The sequence below is a fragment of the Sardina pilchardus genome, chromosome 18 (genome assembly GCF_963854185.1).
Source record: "Sardina pilchardus chromosome 18, fSarPil1.1, whole genome shotgun sequence".
NCBI lineage: Eukaryota > Metazoa > Chordata > Actinopteri > Clupeiformes > Clupeidae > Sardina > Sardina pilchardus.
The window spans coordinates 23139236-23148200 of record NC_085011.1 but is presented as its reverse complement, the minus strand read 5'-3'; the positions used below and the strand labels follow the sequence as shown (position 1 = coordinate 23148200).

Sequence of the window (8965 nt, the reverse complement as noted above, 5' to 3'; positions counted from 1 at the left end):
TGCGCAATCTCTCTCTCTCTCTCTCTCTCACACACACACACACACTCTGTCTCACCCACTCTGCTGGTCCCATCCTTCTCCATCCCTGCACCTTCCCACTCTCTCCCACTTTTCTCTCCTATATGGTGGACAGACTCAGGGCATCTACCCCCTCTATCCCTACCGGGCATCTGCCCCCTCTATCCCTACCGGGCATCTACCCCCTCGATCCCTACTGGGCATCTACTCCCTCCATTCCTACCGGGCATCTACCCCCTCTATTCTCCACAGGGCATCTACCCTCTCTATTCCCTACAGGGCCCCTCTGCCCCTCGTCCACTGGGTGGCATGTTGGTCTGCATCATTCACATCTGAGGCATCGCAGAATGCTGTTGTGGCCGGAGGCGCTTTCCAGTGGCTGAGTCTTTGTGAGATCTCCGTGTTGACACTGGGGATATAGTATCAAAGACCTGACCTTCAGCCCAGCTGTAAACGATAGGCCCGCGATGAGGCTGATTTGTTTGCTTTAAAATGGCTGCTTTGGACACTTATTGTATATTATCACAGTTGCACTCCACTAGAGGAAATGATGGCAAAACAAACAACCAGAAATCCTTTTCGGAGCCTCTCTTCACAGTACGCAAAATGAAGCCAAGCGCACTAAAGGAAGGTAAATAAATAAGAAAAAACGAACGGCTACCAAATTATTGCAAAAAAGAAAACAAATGGACAAAAACCTCCACTGCCTTTGTTCTCCAAAGGCCACAATCTCGCCATGCCACAGGCATTCTGATTTCCCCAGCACTGTCTCTAAAATAGATAGTGGTGATTAAGCCAGCCAGTGGGAGACAGACAGAGTCTTGGAGCCGGTGTGGTGTGATAATACACAGTTTTATAACTAGGGTGGAGTGGCCCTCACACCACGTAATGAGGGGGTTTGGGATGGTGGGCCGGCCCAGGCAAATGGGGTGGGGTGGGGGGGGGGTGTACTCGGGTAGGGTACGTGAGAGGGGGTAAATGTGCCCTTTATTCTAGTCGGGTCCTTTGCTGACTGCTGCCTCTGTTTGCCCACGTCTGCCGGGCATTTAACAGGCCAGCGCGCCGCGCCATTAGATTGGTGACGTGCATGCCGAGACATAACACCACACGCGCCACTCATGGCCTTCATGCCAGAATTTTAATCGCGCAGCACTTACGCCTGACGTCATTTAGCAGGAGCAAGCAACACTGTCGTGTTAACAACTTCAAATTAGTCGCACTGTGAAAGAAAAAGCTGGAAGCTATTCAACTTTACACTTCAGGATCATCGCTGCCACAATGACATCCATATGCAACAACCCCCACCCATAAGGCAGCCCACTTTGTAATCTTAGTTCACCATCACAGCCTGGCTGCCTGAACTTGAATTAGCTGGTCAGATCAGGATAAGACGTCTCGGTCGTGTGACCCCAGATGACCAGAACATCCCGAGGTCAGCCCCCCCTGATTTTCTGGCCCTTTCACCGGCAGCGGCGGCAGCATGGCACTGCAGAGCCGAGCGCTTCCTCTCTGATCACTGCCCTATGTGACACTCGCCGTGAATTATTGAGAGTGAAACAATTCCGAGTACAATGAGCAGAGCGGCGCAATCTGTCGTCTTCCGAAGCAAAGGGGAAAGGGAAGTTTGGTGCATTAAATCTTTATCTGGAGGTGGTGGTAGTGGTGGGGGGGACTTTTTTTTAAAAAACTTTTCAACAACTGATAAACTTTATAGTCCCACATGTAACAAATATTTCTGCCCAAAAGTTAGCATTCCAACGTTAAGAAGCAGCCCTGTAGTGGCCGTATCAGCTCCATAGCTGTGATTGTAGTACATGTATAATGACCATACACACAGACCTAGAGGAAAAGTGCCTTGCAGCTGAGTCATCAGAATTCCCCTCCTCTCTAATTTTGCACACATGGGGGCAGAGATACTGGGGCCAGGCAGGAAATGAGATAGGCGAAAGGGAGGGCCCAAGGCGTGCAATCTGCTATCCAACGCTATCCATTACACCAACTGAACATCGAACACAAATCACACTTCAATCAATAGACAGCACAAGCGTCCGTCTGGAGTTTCGATGTCGGAAGTATCTGGGTGGCTCTGGCGGCTAAAGTCCGTGTGGAATGAAGTGTTCATGAGAGCAAAAGTCACTTTGGTGTACGTCTCAGATCATCAGAATTGAAATTCACAAAACTACTAGCTCCACCTTCGCATTCGCTACACACATGGTTATTATGACTTTATTGGTCTAAATTATTAAGTTATAAGTCGGCTATATCACTATCACTCCCATTTCTGATCAGGTGTGGTGTGGGTCTGGAGGAGGCTGGGGGGGGGGGGGGGTGGGGGGTGGGGGGGGGAGTATTCTGGCGCTGGAGGATCCCCTCCCTGACAGGCTTTCAGCAGAAAAATAATAACGTAATACACAGACAGACATACAGACAGATGAATACACAGACAGACAGACAGATAGATAGAAAGAAAGATAGATAGATAGAAAGATAGATAGATTGACAAATAGATGGATTGTGTGTGAAAGATTGAGTGAGTGAGTGTGTGTGAGAGAGAGAGTGAGAGAGAGAGAGAGCAAGAGAGAGAGAGAGGGAAAGGAAGAGAGAGTGAGAGCAAGAGAGAGAGAGAGAGAAAGGAAGAGAGTGAGAGAGAGAGAGAGAGAGAGAGAGAGAGAGAGAGAGAGAGAGAGAGAGAGGGAGAGAGAGAGAGAGAAGCCTGATGTGCTGGTGCTGAGTCTCCTCTGACTGTGAGTGCTCTGCGTTGCTCTGCTCTGCTCAGATCAGCTCTGCTGAGGAGAATCTCCTCGGTCCCAGCAGGTCGTTCGTCTGAGGCCCCTCCTTCCCCTCCACTCCTGAGTCTCCTCCTTGCCTTAAGGTGGGTGCATGAAATATTAATGCTGCAGCACTGCCGGCAGTAGAACCCTGTGTGTGTGTGTGTGTGCGCGCGTGCATGTGTGTGTGCGCGTATGGACGGACGCACATTTTTTACGTGTCTATGTGCATCTGTGACTGAGCTAGTGTGTGGGGTTGCATGTGTGTGCATCTCTGTGTTTGTGTGTGTGTGTGTGTGTGTGTGTGTGTGTGTGTGTGTGTGTATCAGAGTGTGTAAGCTTGACTGTGTGTGTGTGTGTGTGCCTATGCTGACACGGCCGTTGCTCCAGTGACACCCGATCCCTGTCTGCACTTCCCTCCCTCCTGTGCCGAGAGGACTGCTGCTGCTGCTGCTGCTGCTGCTGCTGTGGATAATGCATAGTCCCTACTCCACCGGCAGAGAGCTCCACCTCAAACCTCAGGAGTGAACTATAGCTGTGTGTGTGTATGTGTGTGTGTGTGTGTGTGTGTGTGTGTGTGTGTGTGTGTGTGTGTGTGTGTGTGTGTGTGTGTGTGTGTGTGTGTGTGTGTGTGTGTGTGTGTGTGTGTGTGAGTGAGAGAAAGAAAGAGAGAGAGAGAGAGAGCACGAAGCACACAAAGATAGAGATAGAGGGAGTGAAAGGGTGCTAGTAAAAAGGAGATAGATTTATTCCAAAGTCGCCGTGTGTGTTTGTTGGACAGACGCAAGGAGGACCGCAACGCCACTCCATATCAAGACCAGCCCTTTTGAATATAACCTGAAGCAGAGAGGCTGTGCGCGGCGCGTGAGAAAGAGAGTGGAGGGGGACTCCAGGGAATGAGAGGCAGACACTTATGAGAAATGAGTATGCAAAAAAAGTGCCACAACACACGTGCACATCTGCCTGTGTGTTTCCTGGGTGAGGTGCTGAGTGTGATACACATATGACGACGAGTCCCGTTCGGGGAATCCCGCCTGAGGCCAGCTGACACTGCCGCCAAAGCCCCCCACCCCCAGAACCGCAACACCTACCCAACCCAACCACGGCCGGCACCCACACTCGCACACAACACCCGAGAGTCACGACATGGCCAGGACGTCGGGAGATTGACAGTAGCAGGAGAAGTGTAAGCTGGCTGTAAGCCTGTCACCTAAAGGTGCTTCCTGTGAGTGTAATAATGAAAAGGAAGTTATTGCCCCAAGAGGCCTCTGCTGATCATTTTACACAGAGCTCATTTCCAACATGCTTCAGCACTTCAGCCAGACCTGCTTATTAGTTCTGAATATGGACATCAAAATGATGTTCTAGAATGGTGACTTTTCTAATAGTGACTCCTATTGAACCATCTCTACAGGAATGGCCACTGTATTGGTACTGGTGACAGAAAGTTACATTTACAGCAGTTGATGTTGGTGACTAACTAAAAACGAAACGAGTAAAACGAAAGGCATGTCATAACTGCAATGTGCAAAAAAGGGAGAATCCATGGTGCACCAATACACACACCACATTAGCACTGAATGTTTTCTCTGTACCATCCATGAACTCTTACTATTGAGCACAACAGCATGGCAACACAATGTGTACCATTAAGTACAATTAATGTACATTAAATATTCCAATACAAATACTTATTAATAAGTATAACAATACATTATTGGATCCATTCTCTGAATCCAGCAGTGGACAGACTTCTTTAGACTGATCGTGGTGACCAACTGACTGCGATCAACTGGAACACACAGCACAACCCTCGCTGTCCTAATCTGGATTATAAGTAAAATTAGACATGCCTGTCTAATCCGCCATTGACAAGTGGCGGCCACAGTCATTTGATGGTTGAAAAAACCTGGATGCTACATAATCCAGCAGTTACTGCACCTCCAAACTTCCATTTATTTGGACAGATTAAAGAGGGGTGCAGCTAAACAGCTACTTTGATGTGTTTGAGCAAAAAACAACATTGTTGGAAATGTTCTGGTTTCAGGTATCTTGTCTTTCAAGATGCATGAAGCGGGCAAGTTGCAAACAACCAGTGCATGCATATCTGACATTAGTACCTCAACACCTAAAACACAGAGGTAGGTTACTTATCATTGGGTCAGGCCACTACTCTATACTCTTCAAACAATCTAGGGAAGTTGTTCAAACCATTTTAAACAAGTGTCCAGAAATATGGGTGTGCTGTGCTTACTAACTCAAATATCTGCCTGATCAAGTGCTTGGTACAGTCCTGATGTAGAAGTGAGATTTTTGAACAATGAAGATACATTCTTAAAACGAATATGTTAAACTACACTACTTGCATTGTTTGCAACATATCTCTATGTCCAGATAGGGACAATACAGTGTGTGTTGTTTCCAACACATGTATTTTAAAAGTGTACAAAAAACTTATCAATGACTTTATCTTCTCATGCCTTGATTACTCTAATGATCTATTTTTCTGTATCGAGTGGGAAATTACAAATACCTTCAATTAGTTTAAAATACTACAATGTGTCTGATAAGGTCAAGGAACTCACATTGTTCCAATAAGCAGTAGCTCCTCACTATGATTTAGAGTTTCTATCGACATTATCTTTATCACTTTTAAAGCATTATGTAGTCAAACATGCACTTCAGGCGACTACTCAATTTGTACAGCACTGCAAAGTGTTTCAGGTCTTAAAACCAGGACCTCTTGGCAGTTCCAAATTCCTAAAGGTGATAAAGCCTTCGCAGTAGTGGCACCTAGATGGCGGAACACCATCCCTATGACATCACAACTTTTTATTGGCTGGCCATCACCAAAGTATATAACTGAATATTAGCTCTTCTTATTGTGGATCATTATTCATTTTATGATTAGTTTACACACTTATTTGCCATTTTGACAGTCATTTTGATTGAATAATCATGAGTTGTTTTAAGGAGGATGACACATCAAACAGTAAGACATGTGTGCCAATTACAGTAATTGATGGTATTCATTATGATTATGATGAACATTTTTATGGTATTCCTGTGACGGACATGTAGCACCATGTAGTCAAATACAAATGGAGTTAAAACTATTGAACAGACTTAGACTGCTGTGGGCAAGTACCAGCAATAATTATGAATTTATTAACTTCAGTAGGCCTGCTTTTGGAAATGGTTCTCGACTAGTTTGTGCCCTAGCTACACACAGAATTATTTTCTAACAGTGCAGCCAGAAGTTTACCGGCATTGATTCCATTCCCTTTGGTCTGGCACATGAGGGTGTGAAACGGTCACTTCATATTTTCTAAAAAGGAAAAACACCAACTGTCCTATCTAGGTTACTAAAAGGGACCGTCGTTGCAGTAGAAAGGAGCATATCAGCCAAGTCTCCTACCCTTACAAAACTCTGTTATATAATATCGCCTCGGCAAATTTGTCCTGCTTTGCCGTAGGCAGAAAGAAGCGTTTGGCTATCGGTGCTGCATGCCACTGACCAGGTCATGTAGGCGTCATTGAACGGTTTGTAAGGTTACATTTAGTAAATTCCACTAAATAACAAAATAACCCAAATCTTCTTTCACGGATATGTCACACGTTTGTCCCTGTAGTGGGCTACTTGTGTCAGGTTCATGACTGCCTAGAATGACTTGTACTTCTAGTGCGCTCCCTGACAACCTACACACACGCACACACCCGCTCTCTCGCTCTCTCTCTCTCTCTCTCTCTCTCTCTCTCTCTCTCTCTCTCTCTCACACACACACACACACACACACACACACACACACCGTAACTCCCTGACCTAAATTACAATGTATATAGCATGCGACAGTCCACGCTGCGCTTCTACTTTTGCCAGTTAAATCATTCACCCTTACCCGTTTCGGGAGTCCGGTCCAGTCCGGTTCCACGGAAATCAGAAGTAACTCATGAAATAAGACAAACCAGCAAGCTACTTCAAAAGACCAACAGGAACGACTCAGCTGTAATCTTCTGTACACCGTGATTCGGACTGCATTCAACGAACACTTTCTCTTTGAAAGACCCTCTCTAAATCCACTGCGAGAAGGCGATCATTCGCTCATCTCAATGTCACAAGTCCGGGCTGCCCGTGGAGTAGGCAGTAGGTTAGAGTCGGCAGCTGCGAGCTCCGGTTGCAAGCGCAAGACATTTAATTTGATTGATGGGCTGTGCAGTGGCTCGTGGGCAGAGTCTTGGCGACACGCCCCGCCTATTCGAGTCGCCAGCTAATCGGATTGCGCGGCGATGGAACTCTAGTGGTCAACTGTCTTCTTCCATTTAGAGAGACTTGAGGTTGCCATTACAGCACGGGCCCACGAAATATATTAGCAACGAAATATTTAAGTAAATGTTTACGTTTTTGCACTCTACCTGATATCACAGAACCCACAGAAGAAAGCTGAACAATGCCCACGCCCAGTGTCAGTATCATAAACCCAATCATACGAGACCGGTAAGGATAATGGTCTAGCCTACTAAAGAGGATAACAGCACCTTTCCCTACTCATTGAAGTTCAGATAGCCTACTGACTTGTGATACGTTTGAACAGATGTGAAAACGTAGGCTTATAAACTCTCTAGACTAGAGAATAGTTAAGTATGGTGGAATATAACAGTAACTAGTGGTTTATAACCAACAACATTTGATCAAGATGCGAATGTGTTGTTTTAGAACAAAATGCAGACTTTGGTTAGAATAGTTAATTAAACACAATTTAATAACTGAATTATATAGGCTCTAATGCATCAAGTAGCCTGGTCTTACAAAAGACTAGCCTGAATATGAAAAAATACTGGTGATGTTGATGTGCCCAGATCATGGTTGCACACTTGCAGGCTACCTGAATCTCAGGCATGCGGGATGGGAACACTACTATCAGCCCCTGGCTGGCAAGGCATTGGGGAGTGAAGTTTATGCCAATTTAAAAAGACAAATGGAGGTCTAACTGTGCTGTTAATGTTGACAACCCTAATGTGCCATTACAAATGCCTTGTGATACCTTTTGTGGCAGCAAATGTTCCAATGTTGCAAGCCCACATCAGTGACATCCTTTGTGTTTTGGATTTTGCAATATTAGTTCAAGAGCACAGACAATATTGATCAGATCCTTAAGAGGGGCATGAAGTCTAATGCCTGATCTATTTACTGGAACACCTCACTACAACAAAATGAAGCCAGCCAAGACTGACCGCAGTCTATCTCCACTAAGCATGTGGAGTAATCTCCTGCGGTCTGCCAAAGAGCTCTATATGGACTGGGCCTTGCCTGGAACAGACATGCAGACAGACAATAACACGAGAAAGACAGGGTCCAGGCAAGTTAAAAATAAGTCCATATTGATTGCTCCACAGTAATGTGGACCCTGGGATTAACTTTTAGAGATGATGATGTTCGCATTCTTTATTTCAAACAGACGGACTCAGCCTCTACTGTCAGTGTGCCTGCACTGTGCACATGCCGAATAGTTGGCAGGCTGGGTTGGCTGACTGTCTGGAACTCTCCTGATTGGTTAACACAGCTGGTTAGTGTTGAAACTTTATTTACTGACTCCAGATCCTAGGGGAATCATAGATATATATTTGCCCCTCAGAGCATCTATTTGTGTTAACTATGTGAGTATGAAGCCAATGAGTTAAGATATGATTTTTTGTTTTTAAAAAGGCATTGCTTGCAGTAACTTTGCATGGCCAGCCCTCTGAATAAACTACTGCTTTGGGACAAATGCTCAATGTTACGCTTAAGGGTGAACCATAAATAAAATCAGCTCTGTTCCACACTATTACAAACTAAGCGTCAAGTTGCACAATTTGGATATTTATTGATCCCGCCTCAGTTCAGGCGGCTGCAGTTTTTACAAGCAGGCCGCCCGAGCTTCTCCCTTCATGAATCGTGCCCCGTCAGCGGAGGAGGGGAGAAGCAGAGAGAGAGAGTAGCATGCACTGGCACCATGCCTGCTGTGCTTGGCTGGATCGTTTTGTTACAAGTTCAATCTGTGCTGCATAACAGGAAATGGAGTGCTGAAGTGCCATATCTGAAAATAGGCAGAGAGAGCTAAGACAGTCCTAAGCGATCTGTTTCATTTTTAGTGTAATGACAATCGTGGGCTAGTCGAGGAGTATGCTAATGCAGGTTGTCA

The 8965-nt window shown here is 45.7% G+C and overlaps 1 protein-coding gene across 2 annotated transcripts in view; it reads right to left on the bottom strand.

Annotated features, from left to right (window-relative positions):
* sertad2b (SERTA domain containing 2b) overlaps positions 1–6940 on the bottom strand; it is a 37019-nt gene extending 30079 nt beyond the window's left edge. For both annotated transcript variants that reach the window (XM_062519379.1, XM_062519380.1), the window contains exon 1: positions 6686–6940. The gene's annotated coding sequence lies outside the window, so the exon portion shown is untranslated. The remainder of the gene's footprint in view (positions 1–6685) is intronic.
* Positions 6941–8965: the final 2025 nt, after the last annotated feature.